General features: G+C 46.4%; 90 non-coding genes and 10 pseudogenes across 90 annotated transcripts; all 100 read right to left on the bottom strand.

Annotated features, from left to right (window-relative positions):
- Positions 1-33: 33 nt before the first annotated feature.
- LOC125565410 lies at positions 34-152 on the bottom strand. The gene has a single exon (XR_007310423.1). It is a non-coding gene; the product is annotated as a 5S ribosomal RNA (ribosomal RNA).
- A 67-nt stretch (positions 153-219) lies between these two features.
- On the bottom strand, positions 220-338 carry LOC125563643. Its single transcript, XR_007308662.1, has one exon. It is a non-coding gene; the product is annotated as a 5S ribosomal RNA (ribosomal RNA).
- A 67-nt stretch (positions 339-405) lies between these two features.
- LOC125564351 lies at positions 406-524 on the bottom strand. The gene has a single exon (XR_007309370.1). It is a non-coding gene; the product is annotated as a 5S ribosomal RNA (ribosomal RNA).
- A 67-nt stretch (positions 525-591) lies between these two features.
- On the bottom strand, positions 592-710 carry LOC125563717. The gene has a single exon (XR_007308737.1). It is a non-coding gene; the product is annotated as a 5S ribosomal RNA (ribosomal RNA).
- A 67-nt stretch (positions 711-777) lies between these two features.
- On the bottom strand, positions 778-896 carry LOC125565409. Its single transcript, XR_007310422.1, has one exon. It is a non-coding gene; the product is annotated as a 5S ribosomal RNA (ribosomal RNA).
- Positions 897-963: 67 nt separating this feature from the next.
- LOC125563632 lies at positions 964-1,082 on the bottom strand. The gene has a single exon (XR_007308651.1). It is a non-coding gene; the product is annotated as a 5S ribosomal RNA (ribosomal RNA).
- Positions 1,083-1,149: 67 nt separating this feature from the next.
- On the bottom strand, positions 1,150-1,268 carry LOC125564349. The gene has a single exon (XR_007309368.1). It is a non-coding gene; the product is annotated as a 5S ribosomal RNA (ribosomal RNA).
- Positions 1,269-1,335: 67 nt separating this feature from the next.
- On the bottom strand, positions 1,336-1,454 carry LOC125563716. Its single transcript, XR_007308736.1, has one exon. It is a non-coding gene; the product is annotated as a 5S ribosomal RNA (ribosomal RNA).
- A 67-nt stretch (positions 1,455-1,521) lies between these two features.
- LOC125565091 lies at positions 1,522-1,640 on the bottom strand. Its single transcript, XR_007310108.1, has one exon. It is a non-coding gene; the product is annotated as a 5S ribosomal RNA (ribosomal RNA).
- Positions 1,641-1,707: 67 nt separating this feature from the next.
- LOC125563251 lies at positions 1,708-1,826 on the bottom strand. The gene has a single exon (XR_007308270.1). It is a non-coding gene; the product is annotated as a 5S ribosomal RNA (ribosomal RNA).
- Positions 1,827-1,893: 67 nt separating this feature from the next.
- LOC125565354 lies at positions 1,894-2,012 on the bottom strand. Its single transcript, XR_007310368.1, has one exon. It is a non-coding gene; the product is annotated as a 5S ribosomal RNA (ribosomal RNA).
- Positions 2,013-2,079: 67 nt separating this feature from the next.
- Positions 2,080-2,198, bottom strand: LOC125566443. Its single transcript, XR_007311452.1, has one exon. It is a non-coding gene; the product is annotated as a 5S ribosomal RNA (ribosomal RNA).
- A 67-nt stretch (positions 2,199-2,265) lies between these two features.
- Positions 2,266-2,384, bottom strand: LOC125566639 (annotated as a pseudogene).
- A 67-nt stretch (positions 2,385-2,451) lies between these two features.
- Positions 2,452-2,570, bottom strand: LOC125566451. Its single transcript, XR_007311460.1, has one exon. It is a non-coding gene; the product is annotated as a 5S ribosomal RNA (ribosomal RNA).
- Positions 2,571-2,637: 67 nt separating this feature from the next.
- LOC125563707 lies at positions 2,638-2,756 on the bottom strand. The gene has a single exon (XR_007308727.1). It is a non-coding gene; the product is annotated as a 5S ribosomal RNA (ribosomal RNA).
- A 67-nt stretch (positions 2,757-2,823) lies between these two features.
- LOC125563786 lies at positions 2,824-2,942 on the bottom strand. Its single transcript, XR_007308805.1, has one exon. It is a non-coding gene; the product is annotated as a 5S ribosomal RNA (ribosomal RNA).
- A 67-nt stretch (positions 2,943-3,009) lies between these two features.
- Positions 3,010-3,128, bottom strand: LOC125563274. The gene has a single exon (XR_007308293.1). It is a non-coding gene; the product is annotated as a 5S ribosomal RNA (ribosomal RNA).
- Positions 3,129-3,195: 67 nt separating this feature from the next.
- Positions 3,196-3,314, bottom strand: LOC125565891. Its single transcript, XR_007310900.1, has one exon. It is a non-coding gene; the product is annotated as a 5S ribosomal RNA (ribosomal RNA).
- Positions 3,315-3,381: 67 nt separating this feature from the next.
- LOC125563621 lies at positions 3,382-3,500 on the bottom strand. The gene has a single exon (XR_007308640.1). It is a non-coding gene; the product is annotated as a 5S ribosomal RNA (ribosomal RNA).
- Positions 3,501-3,567: 67 nt separating this feature from the next.
- On the bottom strand, positions 3,568-3,686 carry LOC125563706. Its single transcript, XR_007308726.1, has one exon. It is a non-coding gene; the product is annotated as a 5S ribosomal RNA (ribosomal RNA).
- Positions 3,687-3,753: 67 nt separating this feature from the next.
- On the bottom strand, positions 3,754-3,872 carry LOC125565261. Its single transcript, XR_007310276.1, has one exon. It is a non-coding gene; the product is annotated as a 5S ribosomal RNA (ribosomal RNA).
- A 67-nt stretch (positions 3,873-3,939) lies between these two features.
- LOC125566638 lies at positions 3,940-4,058 on the bottom strand (annotated as a pseudogene).
- A 67-nt stretch (positions 4,059-4,125) lies between these two features.
- On the bottom strand, positions 4,126-4,244 carry LOC125565407. The gene has a single exon (XR_007310420.1). It is a non-coding gene; the product is annotated as a 5S ribosomal RNA (ribosomal RNA).
- Positions 4,245-4,311: 67 nt separating this feature from the next.
- Positions 4,312-4,430, bottom strand: LOC125564244. The gene has a single exon (XR_007309263.1). It is a non-coding gene; the product is annotated as a 5S ribosomal RNA (ribosomal RNA).
- Positions 4,431-4,497: 67 nt separating this feature from the next.
- Positions 4,498-4,616, bottom strand: LOC125566116. Its single transcript, XR_007311123.1, has one exon. It is a non-coding gene; the product is annotated as a 5S ribosomal RNA (ribosomal RNA).
- Positions 4,617-4,683: 67 nt separating this feature from the next.
- Positions 4,684-4,802, bottom strand: LOC125563609. Its single transcript, XR_007308628.1, has one exon. It is a non-coding gene; the product is annotated as a 5S ribosomal RNA (ribosomal RNA).
- Positions 4,803-4,869: 67 nt separating this feature from the next.
- Positions 4,870-4,988, bottom strand: LOC125564771. Its single transcript, XR_007309790.1, has one exon. It is a non-coding gene; the product is annotated as a 5S ribosomal RNA (ribosomal RNA).
- A 67-nt stretch (positions 4,989-5,055) lies between these two features.
- Positions 5,056-5,174, bottom strand: LOC125563273. Its single transcript, XR_007308292.1, has one exon. It is a non-coding gene; the product is annotated as a 5S ribosomal RNA (ribosomal RNA).
- Positions 5,175-5,241: 67 nt separating this feature from the next.
- On the bottom strand, positions 5,242-5,360 carry LOC125565090. Its single transcript, XR_007310107.1, has one exon. It is a non-coding gene; the product is annotated as a 5S ribosomal RNA (ribosomal RNA).
- Positions 5,361-5,427: 67 nt separating this feature from the next.
- LOC125563598 lies at positions 5,428-5,546 on the bottom strand. Its single transcript, XR_007308617.1, has one exon. It is a non-coding gene; the product is annotated as a 5S ribosomal RNA (ribosomal RNA).
- Positions 5,547-5,613: 67 nt separating this feature from the next.
- On the bottom strand, positions 5,614-5,732 carry LOC125566125. The gene has a single exon (XR_007311132.1). It is a non-coding gene; the product is annotated as a 5S ribosomal RNA (ribosomal RNA).
- A 67-nt stretch (positions 5,733-5,799) lies between these two features.
- On the bottom strand, positions 5,800-5,918 carry LOC125563647. Its single transcript, XR_007308667.1, has one exon. It is a non-coding gene; the product is annotated as a 5S ribosomal RNA (ribosomal RNA).
- A 67-nt stretch (positions 5,919-5,985) lies between these two features.
- On the bottom strand, positions 5,986-6,104 carry LOC125566787 (annotated as a pseudogene).
- Positions 6,105-6,171: 67 nt separating this feature from the next.
- On the bottom strand, positions 6,172-6,290 carry LOC125565351. The gene has a single exon (XR_007310365.1). It is a non-coding gene; the product is annotated as a 5S ribosomal RNA (ribosomal RNA).
- Positions 6,291-6,357: 67 nt separating this feature from the next.
- LOC125564761 lies at positions 6,358-6,476 on the bottom strand. Its single transcript, XR_007309781.1, has one exon. It is a non-coding gene; the product is annotated as a 5S ribosomal RNA (ribosomal RNA).
- Positions 6,477-6,543: 67 nt separating this feature from the next.
- Positions 6,544-6,662, bottom strand: LOC125566525. Its single transcript, XR_007311534.1, has one exon. It is a non-coding gene; the product is annotated as a 5S ribosomal RNA (ribosomal RNA).
- A 67-nt stretch (positions 6,663-6,729) lies between these two features.
- Positions 6,730-6,848, bottom strand: LOC125566614 (annotated as a pseudogene).
- Positions 6,849-6,915: 67 nt separating this feature from the next.
- LOC125565406 lies at positions 6,916-7,034 on the bottom strand. Its single transcript, XR_007310419.1, has one exon. It is a non-coding gene; the product is annotated as a 5S ribosomal RNA (ribosomal RNA).
- Positions 7,035-7,101: 67 nt separating this feature from the next.
- Positions 7,102-7,220, bottom strand: LOC125564638. Its single transcript, XR_007309657.1, has one exon. It is a non-coding gene; the product is annotated as a 5S ribosomal RNA (ribosomal RNA).
- A 67-nt stretch (positions 7,221-7,287) lies between these two features.
- On the bottom strand, positions 7,288-7,406 carry LOC125563272. Its single transcript, XR_007308291.1, has one exon. It is a non-coding gene; the product is annotated as a 5S ribosomal RNA (ribosomal RNA).
- A 67-nt stretch (positions 7,407-7,473) lies between these two features.
- On the bottom strand, positions 7,474-7,592 carry LOC125566524. The gene has a single exon (XR_007311533.1). It is a non-coding gene; the product is annotated as a 5S ribosomal RNA (ribosomal RNA).
- Positions 7,593-7,659: 67 nt separating this feature from the next.
- On the bottom strand, positions 7,660-7,778 carry LOC125563587. Its single transcript, XR_007308606.1, has one exon. It is a non-coding gene; the product is annotated as a 5S ribosomal RNA (ribosomal RNA).
- Positions 7,779-7,845: 67 nt separating this feature from the next.
- Positions 7,846-7,964, bottom strand: LOC125564524. The gene has a single exon (XR_007309543.1). It is a non-coding gene; the product is annotated as a 5S ribosomal RNA (ribosomal RNA).
- A 67-nt stretch (positions 7,965-8,031) lies between these two features.
- Positions 8,032-8,150, bottom strand: LOC125564605. The gene has a single exon (XR_007309624.1). It is a non-coding gene; the product is annotated as a 5S ribosomal RNA (ribosomal RNA).
- Positions 8,151-8,217: 67 nt separating this feature from the next.
- Positions 8,218-8,336, bottom strand: LOC125566812 (annotated as a pseudogene).
- A 67-nt stretch (positions 8,337-8,403) lies between these two features.
- Positions 8,404-8,522, bottom strand: LOC125565405. The gene has a single exon (XR_007310418.1). It is a non-coding gene; the product is annotated as a 5S ribosomal RNA (ribosomal RNA).
- Positions 8,523-8,589: 67 nt separating this feature from the next.
- On the bottom strand, positions 8,590-8,708 carry LOC125564500. The gene has a single exon (XR_007309518.1). It is a non-coding gene; the product is annotated as a 5S ribosomal RNA (ribosomal RNA).
- Positions 8,709-8,775: 67 nt separating this feature from the next.
- On the bottom strand, positions 8,776-8,894 carry LOC125564766. The gene has a single exon (XR_007309786.1). It is a non-coding gene; the product is annotated as a 5S ribosomal RNA (ribosomal RNA).
- A 67-nt stretch (positions 8,895-8,961) lies between these two features.
- On the bottom strand, positions 8,962-9,080 carry LOC125565404. Its single transcript, XR_007310417.1, has one exon. It is a non-coding gene; the product is annotated as a 5S ribosomal RNA (ribosomal RNA).
- A 67-nt stretch (positions 9,081-9,147) lies between these two features.
- LOC125564922 lies at positions 9,148-9,266 on the bottom strand. Its single transcript, XR_007309940.1, has one exon. It is a non-coding gene; the product is annotated as a 5S ribosomal RNA (ribosomal RNA).
- A 67-nt stretch (positions 9,267-9,333) lies between these two features.
- LOC125566165 lies at positions 9,334-9,452 on the bottom strand. Its single transcript, XR_007311172.1, has one exon. It is a non-coding gene; the product is annotated as a 5S ribosomal RNA (ribosomal RNA).
- Positions 9,453-9,519: 67 nt separating this feature from the next.
- On the bottom strand, positions 9,520-9,638 carry LOC125564883. The gene has a single exon (XR_007309901.1). It is a non-coding gene; the product is annotated as a 5S ribosomal RNA (ribosomal RNA).
- Positions 9,639-9,705: 67 nt separating this feature from the next.
- On the bottom strand, positions 9,706-9,824 carry LOC125565259. The gene has a single exon (XR_007310274.1). It is a non-coding gene; the product is annotated as a 5S ribosomal RNA (ribosomal RNA).
- Positions 9,825-9,891: 67 nt separating this feature from the next.
- LOC125566523 lies at positions 9,892-10,010 on the bottom strand. Its single transcript, XR_007311532.1, has one exon. It is a non-coding gene; the product is annotated as a 5S ribosomal RNA (ribosomal RNA).
- Positions 10,011-10,077: 67 nt separating this feature from the next.
- On the bottom strand, positions 10,078-10,196 carry LOC125566613 (annotated as a pseudogene).
- Positions 10,197-10,263: 67 nt separating this feature from the next.
- On the bottom strand, positions 10,264-10,382 carry LOC125565403. The gene has a single exon (XR_007310416.1). It is a non-coding gene; the product is annotated as a 5S ribosomal RNA (ribosomal RNA).
- Positions 10,383-10,449: 67 nt separating this feature from the next.
- Positions 10,450-10,568, bottom strand: LOC125564637. Its single transcript, XR_007309656.1, has one exon. It is a non-coding gene; the product is annotated as a 5S ribosomal RNA (ribosomal RNA).
- Positions 10,569-10,635: 67 nt separating this feature from the next.
- On the bottom strand, positions 10,636-10,754 carry LOC125563271. The gene has a single exon (XR_007308290.1). It is a non-coding gene; the product is annotated as a 5S ribosomal RNA (ribosomal RNA).
- A 67-nt stretch (positions 10,755-10,821) lies between these two features.
- On the bottom strand, positions 10,822-10,940 carry LOC125566522. Its single transcript, XR_007311531.1, has one exon. It is a non-coding gene; the product is annotated as a 5S ribosomal RNA (ribosomal RNA).
- Positions 10,941-11,007: 67 nt separating this feature from the next.
- LOC125563576 lies at positions 11,008-11,126 on the bottom strand. The gene has a single exon (XR_007308595.1). It is a non-coding gene; the product is annotated as a 5S ribosomal RNA (ribosomal RNA).
- Positions 11,127-11,193: 67 nt separating this feature from the next.
- LOC125564523 lies at positions 11,194-11,312 on the bottom strand. The gene has a single exon (XR_007309542.1). It is a non-coding gene; the product is annotated as a 5S ribosomal RNA (ribosomal RNA).
- Positions 11,313-11,379: 67 nt separating this feature from the next.
- Positions 11,380-11,498, bottom strand: LOC125564604. The gene has a single exon (XR_007309623.1). It is a non-coding gene; the product is annotated as a 5S ribosomal RNA (ribosomal RNA).
- A 67-nt stretch (positions 11,499-11,565) lies between these two features.
- LOC125566521 lies at positions 11,566-11,684 on the bottom strand. The gene has a single exon (XR_007311530.1). It is a non-coding gene; the product is annotated as a 5S ribosomal RNA (ribosomal RNA).
- Positions 11,685-11,751: 67 nt separating this feature from the next.
- On the bottom strand, positions 11,752-11,870 carry LOC125567284. The gene has a single exon (XR_007311809.1). It is a non-coding gene; the product is annotated as a 5S ribosomal RNA (ribosomal RNA).
- Positions 11,871-11,937: 67 nt separating this feature from the next.
- On the bottom strand, positions 11,938-12,056 carry LOC125564522. Its single transcript, XR_007309541.1, has one exon. It is a non-coding gene; the product is annotated as a 5S ribosomal RNA (ribosomal RNA).
- A 67-nt stretch (positions 12,057-12,123) lies between these two features.
- Positions 12,124-12,242, bottom strand: LOC125564603. Its single transcript, XR_007309622.1, has one exon. It is a non-coding gene; the product is annotated as a 5S ribosomal RNA (ribosomal RNA).
- A 67-nt stretch (positions 12,243-12,309) lies between these two features.
- On the bottom strand, positions 12,310-12,428 carry LOC125566637 (annotated as a pseudogene).
- A 67-nt stretch (positions 12,429-12,495) lies between these two features.
- Positions 12,496-12,614, bottom strand: LOC125565053. Its single transcript, XR_007310071.1, has one exon. It is a non-coding gene; the product is annotated as a 5S ribosomal RNA (ribosomal RNA).
- Positions 12,615-12,681: 67 nt separating this feature from the next.
- On the bottom strand, positions 12,682-12,800 carry LOC125563270. The gene has a single exon (XR_007308289.1). It is a non-coding gene; the product is annotated as a 5S ribosomal RNA (ribosomal RNA).
- Positions 12,801-12,867: 67 nt separating this feature from the next.
- Positions 12,868-12,986, bottom strand: LOC125565401. The gene has a single exon (XR_007310414.1). It is a non-coding gene; the product is annotated as a 5S ribosomal RNA (ribosomal RNA).
- A 67-nt stretch (positions 12,987-13,053) lies between these two features.
- Positions 13,054-13,172, bottom strand: LOC125564647. The gene has a single exon (XR_007309666.1). It is a non-coding gene; the product is annotated as a 5S ribosomal RNA (ribosomal RNA).
- Positions 13,173-13,239: 67 nt separating this feature from the next.
- On the bottom strand, positions 13,240-13,358 carry LOC125563565. The gene has a single exon (XR_007308584.1). It is a non-coding gene; the product is annotated as a 5S ribosomal RNA (ribosomal RNA).
- A 67-nt stretch (positions 13,359-13,425) lies between these two features.
- On the bottom strand, positions 13,426-13,544 carry LOC125563578. Its single transcript, XR_007308597.1, has one exon. It is a non-coding gene; the product is annotated as a 5S ribosomal RNA (ribosomal RNA).
- A 67-nt stretch (positions 13,545-13,611) lies between these two features.
- On the bottom strand, positions 13,612-13,730 carry LOC125566920 (annotated as a pseudogene).
- A 67-nt stretch (positions 13,731-13,797) lies between these two features.
- LOC125566164 lies at positions 13,798-13,916 on the bottom strand. Its single transcript, XR_007311171.1, has one exon. It is a non-coding gene; the product is annotated as a 5S ribosomal RNA (ribosomal RNA).
- Positions 13,917-13,983: 67 nt separating this feature from the next.
- Positions 13,984-14,102, bottom strand: LOC125564882. Its single transcript, XR_007309900.1, has one exon. It is a non-coding gene; the product is annotated as a 5S ribosomal RNA (ribosomal RNA).
- A 67-nt stretch (positions 14,103-14,169) lies between these two features.
- Positions 14,170-14,288, bottom strand: LOC125565258. The gene has a single exon (XR_007310273.1). It is a non-coding gene; the product is annotated as a 5S ribosomal RNA (ribosomal RNA).
- Positions 14,289-14,355: 67 nt separating this feature from the next.
- Positions 14,356-14,474, bottom strand: LOC125565400. Its single transcript, XR_007310413.1, has one exon. It is a non-coding gene; the product is annotated as a 5S ribosomal RNA (ribosomal RNA).
- A 67-nt stretch (positions 14,475-14,541) lies between these two features.
- Positions 14,542-14,660, bottom strand: LOC125563554. The gene has a single exon (XR_007308573.1). It is a non-coding gene; the product is annotated as a 5S ribosomal RNA (ribosomal RNA).
- A 67-nt stretch (positions 14,661-14,727) lies between these two features.
- On the bottom strand, positions 14,728-14,846 carry LOC125563784. The gene has a single exon (XR_007308804.1). It is a non-coding gene; the product is annotated as a 5S ribosomal RNA (ribosomal RNA).
- A 67-nt stretch (positions 14,847-14,913) lies between these two features.
- LOC125563269 lies at positions 14,914-15,032 on the bottom strand. The gene has a single exon (XR_007308288.1). It is a non-coding gene; the product is annotated as a 5S ribosomal RNA (ribosomal RNA).
- Positions 15,033-15,099: 67 nt separating this feature from the next.
- LOC125564865 lies at positions 15,100-15,218 on the bottom strand. The gene has a single exon (XR_007309883.1). It is a non-coding gene; the product is annotated as a 5S ribosomal RNA (ribosomal RNA).
- Positions 15,219-15,285: 67 nt separating this feature from the next.
- On the bottom strand, positions 15,286-15,404 carry LOC125565803. Its single transcript, XR_007310814.1, has one exon. It is a non-coding gene; the product is annotated as a 5S ribosomal RNA (ribosomal RNA).
- A 67-nt stretch (positions 15,405-15,471) lies between these two features.
- Positions 15,472-15,590, bottom strand: LOC125564334. Its single transcript, XR_007309353.1, has one exon. It is a non-coding gene; the product is annotated as a 5S ribosomal RNA (ribosomal RNA).
- Positions 15,591-15,657: 67 nt separating this feature from the next.
- On the bottom strand, positions 15,658-15,776 carry LOC125566636 (annotated as a pseudogene).
- Positions 15,777-15,843: 67 nt separating this feature from the next.
- LOC125565919 lies at positions 15,844-15,962 on the bottom strand. Its single transcript, XR_007310927.1, has one exon. It is a non-coding gene; the product is annotated as a 5S ribosomal RNA (ribosomal RNA).
- A 67-nt stretch (positions 15,963-16,029) lies between these two features.
- LOC125563646 lies at positions 16,030-16,148 on the bottom strand. Its single transcript, XR_007308665.1, has one exon. It is a non-coding gene; the product is annotated as a 5S ribosomal RNA (ribosomal RNA).
- A 67-nt stretch (positions 16,149-16,215) lies between these two features.
- Positions 16,216-16,334, bottom strand: LOC125565064. The gene has a single exon (XR_007310082.1). It is a non-coding gene; the product is annotated as a 5S ribosomal RNA (ribosomal RNA).
- Positions 16,335-16,401: 67 nt separating this feature from the next.
- LOC125566108 lies at positions 16,402-16,520 on the bottom strand. Its single transcript, XR_007311115.1, has one exon. It is a non-coding gene; the product is annotated as a 5S ribosomal RNA (ribosomal RNA).
- A 67-nt stretch (positions 16,521-16,587) lies between these two features.
- LOC125563728 lies at positions 16,588-16,706 on the bottom strand. Its single transcript, XR_007308748.1, has one exon. It is a non-coding gene; the product is annotated as a 5S ribosomal RNA (ribosomal RNA).
- A 67-nt stretch (positions 16,707-16,773) lies between these two features.
- On the bottom strand, positions 16,774-16,892 carry LOC125563543. Its single transcript, XR_007308562.1, has one exon. It is a non-coding gene; the product is annotated as a 5S ribosomal RNA (ribosomal RNA).
- A 67-nt stretch (positions 16,893-16,959) lies between these two features.
- On the bottom strand, positions 16,960-17,078 carry LOC125563564. Its single transcript, XR_007308583.1, has one exon. It is a non-coding gene; the product is annotated as a 5S ribosomal RNA (ribosomal RNA).
- A 67-nt stretch (positions 17,079-17,145) lies between these two features.
- Positions 17,146-17,264, bottom strand: LOC125566919 (annotated as a pseudogene).
- Positions 17,265-17,331: 67 nt separating this feature from the next.
- LOC125566514 lies at positions 17,332-17,450 on the bottom strand. The gene has a single exon (XR_007311523.1). It is a non-coding gene; the product is annotated as a 5S ribosomal RNA (ribosomal RNA).
- Positions 17,451-17,517: 67 nt separating this feature from the next.
- LOC125563783 lies at positions 17,518-17,636 on the bottom strand. The gene has a single exon (XR_007308803.1). It is a non-coding gene; the product is annotated as a 5S ribosomal RNA (ribosomal RNA).
- A 67-nt stretch (positions 17,637-17,703) lies between these two features.
- On the bottom strand, positions 17,704-17,822 carry LOC125564783. The gene has a single exon (XR_007309802.1). It is a non-coding gene; the product is annotated as a 5S ribosomal RNA (ribosomal RNA).
- A 67-nt stretch (positions 17,823-17,889) lies between these two features.
- On the bottom strand, positions 17,890-18,008 carry LOC125565399. Its single transcript, XR_007310412.1, has one exon. It is a non-coding gene; the product is annotated as a 5S ribosomal RNA (ribosomal RNA).
- A 67-nt stretch (positions 18,009-18,075) lies between these two features.
- Positions 18,076-18,194, bottom strand: LOC125564013. Its single transcript, XR_007309032.1, has one exon. It is a non-coding gene; the product is annotated as a 5S ribosomal RNA (ribosomal RNA).
- A 67-nt stretch (positions 18,195-18,261) lies between these two features.
- LOC125563545 lies at positions 18,262-18,380 on the bottom strand. The gene has a single exon (XR_007308564.1). It is a non-coding gene; the product is annotated as a 5S ribosomal RNA (ribosomal RNA).
- Positions 18,381-18,447: 67 nt separating this feature from the next.
- Positions 18,448-18,566, bottom strand: LOC125565089. Its single transcript, XR_007310106.1, has one exon. It is a non-coding gene; the product is annotated as a 5S ribosomal RNA (ribosomal RNA).
- Between the last annotated feature and the right edge of the window lie 36 nt (positions 18,567-18,602).

The following is an 18,602-nucleotide window of genomic DNA, read 5'->3' as shown; positions in this document are numbered from 1 at the left end:
AGTCCTGTGAGTACTTTGGTAACAAAAAGGAAATGCCTACAGCACACGGTATTCCGAAGCGGTCACCCATCCAAGTACTTACCGCGCCCTACTGAGCTTAACTTCGGTGATCGGACGAGAACCGGTGCTTTCTAAGTGGTATGGCCGTAGACGATAGAACTGTGTAAGATCTATCTATTATATAACAGTCCTGTGAGTACTTCGATGACAAAAAGGAAATGCCTACAGCACACGGTATTCCCAGGCGGTCACCCATCCAAGTACTAACCGCGCCCTACTGAGCTTAACTTCGGTGATCGGACGAGAACCGGTGCTTTCTCAGTGGTATGGCCGTAGACGACAGAACTGTGTAGGAAATATATATTATATAACAGTCCTGTGAGTACTTCGATGACAAAAAGGAAATGCCTACAGCACACGGTATTCCCAGGCGGTCACCCATTCAAGTACTAACCGCGCCCTACTGAGCTTAACTTCGGTGATCGGACGAGAACCGGTGCTTTCTCAGTGGTATGGTCGTAGACGATAGAACTGTTTAAGATCTATCTATTATATAACAGTCCTGTGAGTACCTCGATAACAAAAAGGAAATGCCTACAGCACACGGTATTCCCAGGCGGTTACCCATCCAAGTACTAACCGTGCCCTACTGAGCTTAACTACGGTGATCGGACGAGAACCGGTGCTTTCTCAGTGGTATGGCCGTAGACGACAGAACTGTGTAAGAAATAGATTTTATATAACAGTCCTGTGAGTACTTTGGTAACAAAAAGGAAATGCCTACAGCACACGGTATTCCGAAGCGGTCACCCATCCAAGTACTTACCGCGCCCTACTGAGCTTAACTTCGGTGATCGGACGAGAACCGGTGCTTTCTAAGTGGTATGGCCGTAGACGATAGAACTGTGTAAGATCTATCTATTATATAACAGTCCTGTGAGTACTTCGATGACAAAAAGGAAATGCCTACAGCACACGGTATTCCCAGGCGGTCACCCATCCAAGTACTAACCGCGCCCTACTGAGCTTAACTTCGGTGATCGGACGAGAACCGGTGCTTTCTCAGTGGTATGGCCGTAGACGACAGAACTGTGTAGGAAATATATATTATATAACAGTCCTGTGAGTACTTCGATGACAAAAAGGAAATGCCTACAGCACACGGTATTCCCAGGCGGTCACCCATTCAAGTACTAACCGCGCCCTACTGAGCTTAACTTCGGTGATCGGACGAGAACCGGTGCTTTCTCAGTGGTATGGTCGTAGACGATAGAACTGTTTAAGATCTATCTATTATATAACAGTCCTGTGAGTACCTCGATAACAAAAAGGAAATGCCTACAGCACACGGTATTCCCAGGCGGTTACCCATCCAAGTACTAACCGTGCCCTACTGAGCTTAACTACGGTGATCGGACGAGAACCGGTGCTTTCTCAGTGGTATGGCCGTAGACGACAGAACTGTGTAAGAAATAGATTTTATATAACAGTCCTGTGAGTACTTTGGTAACAAAAAGGAAATGTCTACAGCACACGGTATTCCGAAGCGGTCACCCATCCAAGTACTTACCGCGCCCTACTGAGCTTAACTTCGGTGATCGGACGAGAACCGGTGCTTTCTAAGTGGTATGGCCGTAGACGATAGAACTGTGTGAGATCTATCTATTATTTAACAGTCCTGTGAGTACTTCGATGACAAAAAGGAAATGCCTACAGCACACGGTATTCCCAGGCGGTCACCCATCCAAGTACTAACCGCGCCCTACTGAGCTTAACTTCGGTGATCGGACGAGAACCGGTGCTTTCTCAGTGGTATGACCGTAGACGACAGAACTGTGTAAGAAATATATATTATATAACAGTCCTGTGAGTACTTCGATGACAAAAAGGAAATGCCTACAGCACACGGTATTCCCAGGCGGTCACCCATCCAAGTACTAACCGCGCGCTACTGAGCTTAACTTCGGTGATCGGACGAGAACTGGTGCTTTCTCAGTGGTATGGCCGTAGACGATAGAACTGTGTAAGATCTATCTATTATATAACAGTCCTGTTAGTACTTCGAAAACAAAAAGGAAATGCCTACAGCACACGGTATTCCCAGTCGGTCACCCATCCAAGTACTAACCGCGCCCTATTTAGCTTAACTTCAGTGATCGGACGAGAACCCGTGCTTTCTCAGTGGTATGGCCGTAGACGATAGAACTGTTTAAGATCTATCTATTATATAACAGTCCTGTGAGTACCTCGATAACAAAAAGGAAATGCCTACAGCACACGGTATTCCCAGGCGGTCACCCGTCCAAGTACTAACCGTGCCCTACTGACTTTAAGTTCTGTGATCGGACGAGAACTGGTGCTTTCTCAGTGGTATGGCCGTAAACGATAGAACTGTGTAACATCTATCTATTATATAACAGTCCTGTCAGTACCTCGATAACAAAAAGGAAATGCCTACAGCACACGGTATTCCGAAGCGGTCACCCATCCAAGTACTTACCGCGCCCTACTGAGCTTAACTACGGTGATCGGACGAGAACCGGTGCTTTCTAAGTTGTATGGCCGTAGACGATAGAACTGTGTAAGATCTATCTATTATATAACAGTCCTGTGAGTACTTCGATGACAAAAAGGAAATGCCTACAGCACACGGTATTCCCAGGCGGTCACCCATCCAAGTACTAACCGCGCCCTACTGAGCTTAACTTCGGTGATCGGACGAGAACTGGTGCTTTCTCAGTGGTATGGCCGTAGACGACAGAACTGTGTAGGAAATATATATTATATAACAGTCCTGTGAGTACTTCGATGACAAAAAGGAAATGCCTACAGCACACGGTATTCCCAGGCGGTCACCCATCCAAGTACTAACCGCGCCCTACTGAGCTTAACTTCGGTGATCGGACGAGAACCGGTGCTTTCTCAGTGGTATGGTCGTAGACGAAAGAACTGTTTAAGATCTATCTATTATATAACAGTCCTGTGAGTACCTCGATAACAAAAAGGAAATGCCTACAGCACACGGTATTCCCAGGCGGTCACCCATCCAAGTACTAACCGTGCCCTACTGAGCTTAACTACGGTGATCGGACGAGAACCGGTGCTTTCTCAGTGGTATGGCCGTAGACGACAGAACTGTGTAAGAAATAGATTTTATATAACAGTCCTGTGAGTACTTTGGTAACAAAAAGGAAATGTCTACAGCACACGGTATTCCGAAGCGGTCACCCATCCAAATACTTACCGCGCCCTACTGAGCTTAACTTCGGTGATCGGACGAGAACCGGTGCTTTCTAAGTGGTATGGCCGTAGACGATAGAACTGTGTGAGATCTATCTATTATTTAACTGTCCTGTGAGTACTTCGATGACAAAAAGGAAATGCCTACAGCACACGGTATTCCCAGGCGGTCACCCATCCAAGTACTAACCGCGCCCTACTGAGCTTAACTTCGGTGATCGGACGAGAACCGGTGCTTTCTCAGTGGTATGGCCGTAGACGACAGAACTGTGTAAGAAATATATATTATATAACAGTCCTGTGAGTACTTCGATGACAAAAAGGAAATGCCTACAGCACACGGTATTCCCAGGCGGTCACCCATCCAAGTACTAACCGCGCCCTACTGAGCTTAACTTCGGTGATCGGACGAGAACTGGTGCTTTCTCAGTGGTATGGCCGTAGACGATAGAACTGTGTAAGATCTATCTATTATATAACAGTCCTGTTAGTACTTCGAAAACAAAAAGGAAATGCCTACAGCACACGGTATTCCCAGTCGGTCACCCATCCAAGTACTAACCGCGCCCTACTGAGCTTAACTTCAGTGATCGGACGAGAACCCGTGCTTTCTCAGTGGTATGGCCGTAGACGATAGAACTGTTTAAGATCTATCTATTATATAACAGTCCTGTGAGTACCTCGATAACAAAAAGGAAATGCCTACAGCACACGGTATTCCCAGGCGGTCACCCGTCCAAGTACTAACCGTGCCCTACTGACTTTAAGTTCTGTGATCGGACGAGAACTGGTGCTTTCTCAGTGGTATGGCCGTAAACGATAGAACTGTGTAACATCTATCTATTATATAACAGTCCTGTCAGTACCTCGATAACAAAAAGGAAATGCCTACAGCACACGGTATTCCGAAGCGGTCACCCATCCAAGTACTTACCGCGCCCTACTGAGCTTAACTTCGGTGATCGGACGAGAACCGGTGCTTTCTAAGTGGTATGGCCGTAGACGATAGAACTGTGTAAGATCTATCTATTATATAACAGTCCTGTGAGTACCTCGATAACAAAAAGGAAATGCCTACAGCACACGGTATTTCCAGGCGGTCACCCATCCAAGTACTAACCGTGCCCTACTGAGCTTAACTACGGTGATCGGACGAGAACCGGTGCTTTCTCAGTGGTATGGCCGTAGACGACAGAACTGTGTAAGAAATAGATTTTATATAACAGTCCTGTGAGTACTTTGGTAACTAAAAGGAAATGCCTACAGCACACGGTATTCCGAAGCGGTCACCCATCCAAGTACTTACCGCGCCCTACTGAGCTTAACTTCGGTGATCGGACGAGAACCGTTGCTTTCTAAGTGGTATGGCCGTAGACGATAGAACTGTGTAAGATCTATCTATTATATAACAGTCCTGTGAGTACTTCGATGACAAAAAGGAAATGCCTACAGCACACGGTATTCCCAGGCGGTCACCCATCCAAGTACTAACCGCGCCCTACTGAGCTTAACTTCGGTGATCGGACGAGAACCGGTGCTTTCTCAGTGGTATGGCCGTAGACGACAGAACTGTGTAAGAAATATATATTATATAACAGTCCTGTGAGTACTTCGATGACAAAAAGGAAATGCCTACAGCACACGGTATTCCCAGGCGGTCACCCATCCAAGTACTAACCGCGCCCTACTGAGCTTAACTTCGGTGATCGGACGAGAACCGGTGCTTTCTCAGTGGTATGGTAGTAGACGAAAGAACTGTTTAAGATCTATCTATTATATAACAGTCCTGTGAGTACCTCGATAACAAAAAGGAAATGCCTACAGCACACGGTATTCCCAGGCGGTCACCCATCCAAGTACTAACCGTGCCCTACTGAGCTTAACTACGGTGATCGGACGAGAACCGGTGCTTTCTCAGTGGTATGGCCGTAGACGACAGAACTGTGTAAGAAATAGATTTTATATAACAGTCCTGTGAGTACTTTGGTAACAAAAAGGAAATGTCTACAGCACACGGTATTCCGAAGCGGTCACCCATCCAAGTACTTACCGCGCCCTACTGAGCTTAACTTCGGTGATCGGACGAGAACCGGTGCTTTCTAAGTGGTATGGCCGTAGACGATAGAACTGTGTGAGATCTATCTATTATTTAACAGTCCTGTGAGTACTTCGATGACAAAAAGGAAATGCCTACAGCACACGGTATTCCCAGGCGGTCACCCATCCAAGTACTAACCGCGCCCTACTGAGCTTAACTTCGGTGATCGGACGAGAACCGGTGCTTTCTCAGTGGTATGGCCGTAGACGACAGAACTGTGTAAGAAATATATATTATATAACAGTCCTGTGAGTACTTCGATGACAAAAAGGAAATGCCTACAGCACACGGTATTCCCAGGCGGTCACCCATCCAAGTACTAACCGCGCCCTACTGAGCTTAACTTCGGTGATCGGACGAAAACTAGTGCTTTCTCAGTTGTATGGCCGTAGACGATAGAACTGTGTAAGATCTATCTATTATATAGCAGTCCTGTTAGTACTTCGAAAACAAAAAGGAAATGCCTACAGCACACGGTATTCCCAGGCGGTCACCCATCCAAGTACTAACCGCGCCCTACTGAGCTTAACTTCAGTGATCGGACGAGAACCGGTGCTTTCTCAGTGGTATGGCCGTAGACGATAGAACTGTTTAAGATCTATCTATTATATAACAGTCCTGTGAGTACCTCGATAACAAAAAGGAAATGCCTACAGCACACGGTATTCGCAGGCGGTCACCCGTCCAAGTACTAACCGTGCCCTACTGACTTTAAGTTCTGTGATCGGACGAGAACTGGTGCTTTCTCAGTGGTATGGCCGTAAACGATAGAACTGTGTAACATCTATCTATTATATAACAGTCCTGTCAGTACCTCGATAACAAAAAGGAAATGCCTACAGCACACGGTATTCCAAAGCGGTCACCCATCCAAGTACTTACCGCGCCCTACTGAGCTTAACTTCGGTGATCGGACGAGAACCGGTGCTTTCTAAGTGGTATGGCCGTAGACGATAGAACTGTGTAAGATCTATCTATTATATAACAGTCCTGTGAGTACTTCGATGACAAAAAGGAAATGCCTACAGCACACGGTATTCCCAGGCGGTCACCCATCCAAGTACAAACCGCGCCCTACTGAGCTTTACTACGGTGATCGGACGAGAACCGGTGCTTTCTCAGTGGTATGGCCGTAGACGACAGAACTGTGTAAGAAATAGATTTTATATAACAGTCCTGTGAGTACTTTGGTAACTAAAAGGAAATGCGTACAGCACACGGTATTCCGAAGCGGTCACCCATCCAAGTACTTACCGCGCCCTACTGAGCTTAACTTCGGTGATCGGACGAGAACCGTTGCTTTCTAAGTGGTATGGCCGTAGACGATAGAACTGTGTAAGATCTATCTATTATATAACAGTCCTGTGAGTACCTCGATAACAAAAAGGAAATGCCTACAGCACACGGTATTCCCAGGCGGTCACCCGTCCAAGTACTAACCGTGCCCTTCTGACTTTAAGTTCTGTGATCGGACGGGAACTGGTGCTTTCTCAGTGGTATGGCCGTAAACGATAGAACTGAGTAACATCTATCTATTATATAACAGTCCTGTCAGTACCTCGATAACAAAAAGGAAATGCCTACAGCACACGGTATTCCGAAGCGGTCACCCATCCAAGTACTTACCGCGCCCTACTGAGCTTAACTTCGGTGATCGGACGAGAACCGGTGCTTTCTAAGTGGTATGGCCGTAGACGATAGAACTGTGTAAGATCTATCTATTATATAACAGTCCTGTGAGTACTTCGATGACAAAAAGGAAATGCCTACAGCACACGGTATTCCCAGGCGGTCACCCATCCAAGTACTAACCGCGCCCTACTGAGCTTTACTTCGGTGATCGGACGAGAACCGGTGCTTTCTCAGTGGTATGGTCGTAGACGACAGAACTGTTTAAGATCTATCTATTATATAACAGTCCTGTGAGTACCTCGATAACAAAAAGGAAATGCCTACAGCACACGGTATTCCCAGGCGGTCACCCATCCAAGTACTAACCGTGCCCTACTGAGCTTAACTACGGTGATCGGACGAGAACCGGTGCTTTCTCAGTGGTATGGCCGTAGACGACAGAACTGTGTAAGAAATAGATTTTATATAACAGTCCTGTGAGTACTTTGGTAACTAAAAGGAAATGCGTACAGCACACGGTATTCCGAAGCGGTCACCCATCCAAGTACTTACCGCGCCCTACTGAGCTTAACTTCGGTGATCGGACGAGAACCGTTGCTTTCTAAGTGGTATGGCCGTAGACGATAGAACTGTGTAAGATCTATCTATTATATAACAGTCCTGTGAGTACTTCGATGACAAAAAGGAAATGCCTACAGCACACGGTATTCCCAGGCGGTCACCCATCCAAGTACTAACCGCGCCCTACTGAGCTTAACTTCGGTGATCGGACGAGAACCGGTGCTTTCTCAGTGGTATGGCCGTAGACGACAGAACTGTGTAAGAAATATATATTATATAACAGTCCTGTGACTACTTCGATGACAAAAAGGAAATGCCTACAGCACACGGTATTCCCAGGCGGTCACCCATCCAAGTACTAACAGCGCCCTACTGAGCTTAACTTCGGTGATCGGACGAGAACCGGTGCTTTCTCAGTGGTATGGCCGTAGACGATAGAACTGTGTAAGATCTATCTATTATATAACAGTCATGTTAGTACTTCGAAAACAAAAAGTAAATGCCTACAGCACACTGTATTCCCAGGCGGTCACCCATCCAAGTACTAACCGCGCCCTACTGAGCTTAACTTCGGTGATCGGACGAGAACCGGTGCTTTCTCAGTGGTATGGCCGTAGACGATAGAACTGTTTAAGATCTATCTATTATATAACAGTCCTGTGAGTACCTCGATAACAAAAAGGAAATGCCTACAGCACACGGTATTCCAAGGCGGTCACCCGTCCAAGTACTAACCGTGCCCTACTGACTTTAAGTTCTGTGATCGGACGAGAACTGGTGCTTTCTCAGTGGTATGGCCGTAAACGATAGAACTGTGTAACATCTATCTATTATATAACAGTCCTGTCAGTACCTCGATAACAAAAAGGAAATGCCTACAGCACACGGTATTCCGAAGCGGTCACCCATCCAAGTACTTACCGCGCCCTACTGAGCTTAACTTCGGTGATCGGACGAGAACCGGTGCTTTCTAAGTGGTATGGCCGTAGACGATAGAACTGTCTAAGATCTATCTATTATCTAACAGTCCTGTGAGTACTTCGATGACAAAAAGGAAATGCCTACAGCACACGGTATTCCCAGGCGGTCACCCATCCAAGTACTAACCGCGCCCTACTGAGCTTAACTTCGGTGATCGGACGAGAACCGGTGCTTTCTCAGGGGTATGGTCGTAGACGACAGAACTGTTTAAGATCTATCTATTATATAACAGTCCTGTGAGTACCTCGATAACAAAAAGGAAATGCCTACAGCACACTGTATTCCCAGGCGGTCACCCATCCAAGTACTAACCGTGCCCTACTGAGCTTAACTACGGTGATCGGACGAGAACCGGTGCTTTCTCAGTGGTATGGCCGTAGACGACAGAACTGTGTAAGAAATAGATTTTATATAACAGTCCTGTGAGTACTTTGGTAACAAAAAGGAAATGCCTACAGCACACGGTATTCCGAAGCGGTCACCCATCCAAGTACTTACCGCGCCCTACTGAGCTTAACTTCGGTGATCGGACGAGAACCGGTGCTTTCTAAGTGGTATGGCCGTAGACGATAGAACTGTGTAAGATCTATCTATTATATAACAGTCCTGTGAGTACTTCGATGACAAAAAGGAAATGCCTACAGCACACGGTATTCCCAGGCGATCAACCATCCAAGTACTAACCGCGCCCTACTGAGCTTAACTTCGGTGATCGGACGAGAACCGGTGCTTTCTCAGTGGTATGGCCGTAAACGATAGAACTGTGTAACATCTATCTATTATATAACAGTCCTGTCAGTACCTCGATAACAAAAAGGAAATGCCTACAGCACACGGTATTCCGAAGCGGTCACCCATCCAAGTACTTACCGCGCCCTAATGAGCTTAACTTCGGTGATCGGACGAGAACCGGTGCTTTCTAAGTGGTATGGCCGTAGACGATAGAACTGTGTAAGATCTATCTATTATATAACAGTCCTGTGAGTACTTCGATGACAAAAAGGAAATGCCTACAGCACACGGTATTCCCAGGCGGTCACCCATCCAAGTACTAACCGCGCCCTACTGAGCTTAACTTCGGTGATCGGACAAGAACCGGTGCTTTCTCAGTGGTATGGTCGTAGACGACAGAACTGTTTAAGATCTATCTATTATATAACAGTCCTGTGAGTACCTCGATGACAAAAAGGAAATGCCTACAGCACACGGTATTCCCAGGCGGTCACACATTCAAGTACTAACCGTGCCCTACTGAGCTTAACTACGGTGATCGGACGAGAACCGGTGCTTTCTCAGTGGTATGGCCGTAGACGACAGAACTGTGTAAGAAATAGATTTTATATAACAGTCCTGTGAGTACTTTGGTAACTAAAAGGAAATGCGTACAGCACACGGTATTCCGAAGCGGTCACCCATCCAAGTACTTACCGCGCCCTACTGAGCTTAACTTCGGTGATCGGACGAGAACCGTTGCTTTCTAAGTGGTATGGCCGTAGACGATAGAACTGTGTAAGATCTATCTATTATATAACAGTCCTGTGAGTACCTCGATAACAAAAAGGAAATGCCTACAGCACACGGTATTCCCAGGCGGTCACCCGTCCAAGTACTAACCGTGCCCTTCTGACTTTAAGTTCTGTGATCGGACGGGAACTGGTGCTTTCTCAGTGGTATGGCCGTAAACGATAGAACTGAGTAACATCTATCTATTATATAACAGTCCTGTCAGTACCTCGATAACAAAAAGGAAATGCCTACAGCACACGGTATTCCGAAGCGGTCACCCATCCAAGTACTTACCGCGCCCTACTGAGCTTAACTTCGGTGATCGGACGAGAACCGGTGCTTTCTAAGTGGTATGGCCGTAGACGATAGAACTGTGTAAGATCTATCTATTATATAACAGTCCTGTGAGTACTTCGATGACAAAAAGGAAATGCCTACAGCACACGGTATTCCCAGGCGGTCACCCATCCAAGTACTAACCGCGCCCTACTGAGCTTTACTTCGGTGATCGGACGAGAACCGGTGCTTTCTCAGTGGTATGGTCGTAGACGACAGAACTGTTTAAGATCTATCTATTATATAACAGTCCTGTGAGTACCTCGATAACAAAAAGGAAATGCCTACAGCACACGGTATTCCCAGGCGGTCACCCATCCAAGTACTAACCGTGCCCTACTGAGCTTAACTACGGTGATCGGACGAGAACCGGTGCTTTCTCAGTGGTATGGCCGTAGACGACAGAACTGTGTAAGAAATAGATTTTATATAACAGTCCTGTGAGTACTTTGGTAACTAAAAGGAAATGCGTACAGCACACGGTATTCCGAAGCGGTCACCCATCCAAGTACTTACCGCGCCCTACTGAGCTTAACTTCGGTGATCGGACGAGAACCGTTGCTTTCTAAGTGGTATGGCCGTAGACGATAGAACTGTGTAAGATCTATCTATTATATAACAGTCCTGTGAGTACTTCGATGACAAAAAGGAAATGCCTACAGCACACGGTATTCCCAGGCGGTCACCCATCCAAGTACTAACCGCGCCCTACTGAGCTTAACTTCGGTGATCGGACGAGAACCGGTGCTTTCTCAGTGGTATGGCCGTAGACGACAGAACTGTGTAAGAAATATATATTATATAACAGTCCTGTGACTACTTCGATGACAAAAAGGAAATGCCTACAGCACACGGTATTCCCAGGCGGTCACCCATCCAAGTACTAACAGCGCCCTACTGAGCTTAACTTCGGTGATCGGACGAGAACCGGTGCTTTCTCAGTGGTATGGCCGTAGACGATAGAACTGTGTAAGATCTATCTATTATATAACAGTCATGTTAGTACTTCGAAAACAAAAAGTAAATGCCTACAGCACACTGTATTCCCAGGCGGTCACCCATCCAAGTACTAACCGCGCCCTACTGAGCTTAACTTCGGTGATCGGACGAGAACCGGTGCTTTCTCAGTGGTATGGCCGTAGACGACAGAACTGTGTAAGAAATAGATTTTATATAACAGTCCTGTGAGTACTTTGGTAACTAAAAGGAAATGCGTACAGCACACGGTATTCCGAAGCGGTCACCCATCCAAGTACTTACCGCGCCCTACTGAGCTTAACTTCGGTGATCGGACGAGAACCGTTGCTTTCTAAGTGGTATGGCCGTAGACGATAGAACTGTGTAAGATCTATCTATTATATAACAGTCCTGTGAGTACTTCGATGACAAAAAGGAAATGCCTACAGCACACGGTTTTCCCAGGCGGTCACCCATCCAAGTACTAACCGCGCCCTACTGAGCTTAACTTCGGTGATCGGACGAGAACCGGTGCTTTCTCAGTGGTATGGCCGTAGACGACAGAACTGTGTAAGAAATATATATTATATAACAGTCCTGTGACTACTTCGATGACAAAAAGGAAATGCCTACAGCACACGGTATTCCCAGGCGGTCACCCATCCAAGTACTAACAGCGCCCTACTGAGCTTAACTTCGGTGATCGGACGAGAACCGGTGCTTTCTCAGTGGTATGGCCGTAGACGATAGAACTGTGTAAGATCTATCTATTATATAACAGTCATGTTAGTACTTCGAAAACAAAAAGTAAATGCCTACAGCACACTGTATTCCCAGGCGGTCACCCATCCAAGTACTAACCGCGCCCTACTGAGCTTAACTTCGGTGATCGGACGAGAACCGGTGCTTTCTCAGTGGTATGGCCGTAGACGATAGAACTGTTTAAGATCTATCTATTATATAACAGTCCTGTGAGTACCTCGATAACAAAAAGGAAATGCCTACAGCACACGGTATTCCCAGGCGGTCACCCGTCCAAGTACTAACCGTGCCCTACTGACTTTAAGTTCTGTGATCGGACGAGAACTGGTGCTTTCTCAGTGGTATGGCCGTAAACGATAGAACTGTGTAACATCTATCTATTATATAACAGTCCTGTCAGTACCTCGATAACAAAAAGGAAATGCCTACAGCACACGGTATTCCGAAGCGGTCACCCATCCAAGTACTTACCGCGCCCTACTGAGCTTAACTTCGGTGATCGGATGAGAACCGGTGCTTTCTAAGTGGTATGGCCGTAGACGACAGAACTGTTTAAGATCTATCTATTATATAACAGTCCTGTGAGTACCTCGATAACAAAAAGGAAATGCCTACAGCACACGGTATTCCCAGGCGGTCACCCATCCAAGTACTAACCGTGCCCTACTGAGCTTAACTACGGTGATCGGACGAGAACCGGTGCTTTCTCAGTGGTATGGCCGTAGACGACAGAACTGTGTAAGAAATAGATTTTATATAACAGTCCTGTGAGTACTTTGGTAACAAAAAGGAAATGCCTACAGCACACGGTATTCCGAAGCGGTCACCCATCCAAGTACTTACCGCGCCCTACTGAGCTTAACTTCGGTGATCGGACGAGAACCGGTGCTTTCTAAGTGGTATGGCCGTAGACGATAGAACTGTGTAAGATCTATCTATTATATAACAGTCCTGTGAGTACTTCGATGACAAAAAGGAAATGCCTACAGCACACGGTATTCCCAGGCGATCAACCATCCAAGTACTAACCGCGCCCTACTGAGCTTAACTTCGGTGATCGGACGAGAACCGGTGCTTTCTCAGTGGTATGGCCGTAGACGACAGAACTGTGTAAGAAATATATATTATATAACAGTCCTGTGAGTACTTCGATGACAAAAAGGAAATGCCTACAGCACACGGTATTCCCAGGCGGTCACCCATCCAAGTACTAACCGCGCCCTACTGAGCTTAACTTCGGTGATCGGACGAGAACCGGTGCTTTCTCAGTGGTATGGCCGTAGACGATAGAACTGTGTAAGATCTATCTATTATATAACAGTCCTGTTAGTACTTCGAAAACAAAAAGTAAATGCCTACAGCACACGGTATTCCCATGCGGTCACCCATCCAAGTACTAACCGCGCCCTACTGAGCTTAACTTCGGTGATCGGACGAGAACCGGCGCTTTCTCAGTGGTATGGCCGTAGACGATAGAACTGTTTAAGATCTATCTATTATATAACAGTCCTGTGAGTACCTCGATAACAAAAAGGAAATGCCTACAGCACACGGTATTCCCAGGCGGTCACCCGTCCAAGTACTAACCGTGCCATACTGACTTTAAGTTCTGTGATCGGACGAGAACTGGTGCTTTCTCAGTGGTATGGCCGTAAACGATAGAACTGTGTAACATCTATCTATTATATAACAGTCCTGTCAGTACCTCGATAACAAAAAGGAAATGCCTACAGCACACGGTATTCCGAAGCGGTCACCCATCCAAGTACTTACCGCGCCCTAATGAGCTTAACTTCGGTGATCGGACGAGAACCGGTGCTTTCTAAGTGGTATGGCCGTAGACGATAGAACTGTGTAAGATCTATCTATTATATAACAGTCCTGTGAGTACTTCGATGACAAAAAGGAAATGCCTACAGCACACGGTATTCCCAGGCGGTCACCCATCCAAGTACTAACCGCGCCCTACTGAGCTTAACTTCGGTGATCGGACAAGAACCGGTGCTTTCTCAGTGGTATGGTCGTAGACGACAGAACTGTTTAAGATCTATCTATTATATAACAGTCCTGTGAGTACCTCGATGACAAAAAGGAAATGCCTACAGCACACGGTATTCCCAGGCGGTCACACATTCAAGTACTAACCGTGCCCTACTGAGCTTAACTACGGTGATCGGACGAGAACCGGTGCTTTCTCAGTGGTATGGCCGTAGACGACAGAACTGTGTAAGAAATAGATTTTATATAACAGTCCTGTGAGTACTTTGGTAACAAAAAGGAAATGCCTACAGCACACGGTATTCCGAAGCGGTCACCCATCCAAGTACTTACCGCGCCCTACTGAGCTTAACTTCGGTGATCGGACGAGAACCGGTGCTTTCTAAGTGGTATGGCCGTAGACGATAGAACTGTGTAAGATCTATCTATTATATAACAGTCCTGTGAGTACTTCGATGACAAAAAGGAAATGCCTACAGCACACGGTATTCCCAGGCGGTCACCCATCCAAGTACTAACCGCGCCCTACTGAGCTTAACTTCGGTGATCGGACGAGAACCGGTGCTTTCTCAGTGGTATGGCCGTAGACGACAGAACTGTGTAAGAAATATATATTATATAACAGTCCTGTGAGTACTTCAATAACAAAAAGGAAATGCCTACAGCACACGGTATTCCCAGGCGGTCACCCATCCAAGTACTAACCGCGCCCTACTGAGCTTAACTTCGGTGATCGGACGAGAACCGGTGCTTTCTCAGTGGTATGGTCGTAGACGACAGAACTGTTTAAGATCTATCTATTATATAACAGTCCTGTGAGTACCTCGATAACAAAAAGGAAATGCCTACAGCACACGGTATTCCCAGGCGGTCACCCATCCAAGTACTAACCGTGCCCTACTGAGCTTAACTACGGTGATCGGACGAGAACCGGTGCTTTCTCAGTGGTATGGCCGTAGACGACAGAACTGTGTAAGAAATAGATTTTATATAACAGTCCTGTGAGTACTTTGGTAACAAAAAGGAAATGTCTACAGCACACGGTATTCCGAAGCGGTCACCCATCCAAGTACTTACCGCGCCCTACTAAGCTTAACTTCGGTGATCGGACGAGAACCGGTGCTTTCTAAGTGGTATGGCCGTAGACGATAGAACTGTGTAAGATCTATCTATTATATAACAGTCCTGTGAGTACTTCGAAAACAAAAAGGAAATGCCTACAGCACACGGTATTCCCAGGCGGTCACCCATCCAAGTACTAACCGCGCCCTACTGAGCTTAACTTCGGTGATCGGACGAGAACTGGTGCTTTCTCAATGGTATGGCCTTAGACGATAGAACTGTGTAAGATCTATCTATTATATAACAGTAATGTTAGTACTTCGAAAACAAAAAGGAAATGCCTACAGCACACGGTATTCCCAGTCGGTCACCCATCCAAGTACTAACCGCGCCCTACTGAGCTTAACTTCAGTGATCGGACGAGAACCGGTGCTTTCTCAGTGGTATGGCCGTAGACGATAGAACTGTTTAAGATCTATCTATTATATAACAGTCCTGTGAGTACCTCGATAACAAAAAGGAAATGCCTACAGCACACGGTATTCCCAGGCGGTCACCCGTCCAAGTACTAACCGTGCCCTACTGACTTTAAGTTCTGTGATCGGACGAGAACTGGTGCTTTCTCAGTGGTATGGCCGTAAACGATAGAACAGTGTAACATCTATCTATTATATAACAGTCCTGTCAGTACCTCAATAACAAAAAGGAAATGCCTACAGCACACGGTATTCCGAAGCGGTCACCCATCCAAGTACTTAACGCGCCCTACTGAGCTTAACTTCGGTGATCGGACGAGAACCGGTGCTTTCTAAGTGGTATGGCCGTAGACGATAGAACTGTGTAAGATCTATCTATTATATAACAGTCCTGTGAGTACTTCGATGACAAAAAGGAAATGCCTACAGCACACGGTATTCCCAGGCGGTCACCCATCCAAGTACTAACCGTGCCCTACTGAGCTTAACTTCGGTGATCGGACGAGAACCGGTGCTTTCTCAGTGGTATGGTCGTAGACGACAGAACTGTTTAAGATCTATCTATTATATAACAGTCCTGTGAGTACCTCGATAACAAAAAGGAAATGCCTACAACACACGGTATTCCCAGGCGGTCACCCATCCAAGTACTAACTGTGCCCTACCGAGCTTAACTACGGTGATCGGACGAGAACCGGTGCTTTCTCAGTGGTATGGCCGTAGACGACAGAACTGTGTAAGAACTAGATTTTATATAACAGTCCTGTGAGTACTTTGGTAACAAAAAGGAAATGCCTACAGCACACGGTTTTCCGAAGCGGTCACCCATCCAAGTACTTACCGCGCCCTACTGAGCTTAACTTCGGTGATCGGACGAGAACCCGTGCTTTCTAAGTGGTATGGCCGTAGACGATAGAACTGTGTAAGATCTATCTATTATATAACAGTCCTGTGAGTACTTCGATGACAAAAAGGAAATGCCTACAGCACACGGTATTCCCAGGCGGTCACCCATCCAAGTACTAACCTCGCCCTACTGAGCTTAACTTCGGTTATCGGACGAGAACCGGTGCTTTCTCAGTGGTATGGCCGTAGACGACAGTACTGTGTAAGAAATATATATTATATAACAGTCCTGTGAGTACTTCGATGACAAAAAGGAAATGCCTACAGCACACGGTATTCCCAGGCGGTCACCCATCCAAGTACTAACCGCGCCCTACTGAGCTTAACTTCGGTGATCGGACGAGAACCGGTGCTTTCTCAGTGGTATGGCCGTAGACGATAGAACTGTGTAAGATCTATCTATTATATAACAGTCCTGTTAGTACTTCGAAAACAAAAAGTAAATGCCTACAGCACACGGTATTCCCAGGCGGTCACCCATCCAAGTACTAACCGCGCCCTACTGAGCTTAACTTCGGTGATCCGACGAGAACCGGTGCTTTCTCAGTGGTATGGCCGTAGACGATAGAACTGTTTAAGATCTATCTATTATATAACAGTCCTGTGAGTACCTCGATAACAAAAAGGAAATGCCTACAGCACACGGTATTCCCAGGCGGTCACCCGTCCAAGTACTAACCGTGCCATACTGACTTTAAGTTCTGTGATCGGACGAGAACTGGTGCTTTCTCAGTGGTATGGCCGTAAACGATAGAACTGTGTAACATCTATCTATTATATAACAGTCCTGTCAGTACCTCGATAACAAAAAGGAAATGCCTACAGCACACGGTATTCCGAAGCGGTCACCCATCCAAGTACTTACCGCGCCCTAATAAGCTTAACTTCTGTGATCGGACGAGAACCGGTGCTTTCTAAGTGGTATGGCCGTAGACGATAGAACTGTGTAAGATCTATCTATTATATAACAGTCCTGTGAGTACTTCGATGACAAAAAGGAAATGCCTACAGCACACGGTATTCCCAGGCGGTCACCCATCCAAGTACTAACCGCGCCCTACTGAGCTTAACTTCGGTGATCGGACGAGAACCGGTGCTTTCTCAGTGGTATGGTCGTAGACGACAGAACTGTTTAAGATCTATCTATTATATAACAGTCCTGTGAGTACCTCGATAACAAAAAGGAAATGCCTACAGCACACGGTATTCCCAGGCGGTCACACATCCAAGTACTAACCGTGCCCTACTGAGCTTAACTACGGTGATCGGACGAGAACCGGTGCTTTCTCAGTGGTATGGCCGTAGACGACAGAACTGTGTAAGAAATAGATTTTATATAACAGTCCTGTGAGTACTTTGGTAACAAAAAGGAAATGCCTACAGCACACGGTATTCCGAAGCGGTCACCCATCCAAGTACTTACCGCGCCCTACTGAGCTTAACTTCGGTGATCGGACGAGAACCGGTGCTTTCTAAGTGGTATGGCCGTAGACGATAGAACTGTGTAAGATCTATCTATTATATAACAGTCCTGTGAGTACTTCGATGACAAAAAGGAAATGCCTACAGCACACGGTATTCCCAGGCGGTCACCCATCCAAGTACTATCCGCGCCCTACTGAGCTTAACTTCGGTGATCGGACGAGAACCGGTGCTTTCTCAGTGGTATGGTCGTAGACGAAAGAACTGTTTAAGATCTATCTATTATATAACAGTCCTGTGAGTACCTCGATAACAAAAAGGAAATGCCTACAGCACACGGTATTCCCAGGCGGTCACCCATCCAAGTACTAACCGTGCCCTACTGAGCTTAACTACGGTGATCGGACGAGAACCGGTGCTTTCTCAGTGGTATGACCGTAGACGACAGAACTGTGTAAGAAATAGATTTTATATAACAGTCCTGTGAGTACTTTGGTAACAAAAAGGAAATGTCTACAGCACACGGTATTCCGAAGCGGTCACCCATCCAAGTACTTACCGCGCCCTACTGAGCTTAACTTCGGTGATCGGACGAGAACCGGTGCTTTCTAAGTGGTATGGCCGTAGACGATAGAACTGTGTGAGATCTATCTATTATTTAACAG

Source organism: Nematostella vectensis, chromosome 5 (genome assembly GCF_932526225.1).
Source record: "Nematostella vectensis chromosome 5, jaNemVect1.1, whole genome shotgun sequence".
NCBI classification, from domain to species: Eukaryota; Metazoa; Cnidaria; class Anthozoa; order Actiniaria; family Edwardsiidae; genus Nematostella; species Nematostella vectensis.
The sequence above is the reverse complement of the archived record's forward strand: the minus strand, read 5'-3'. Positions and strand labels throughout refer to the sequence as shown.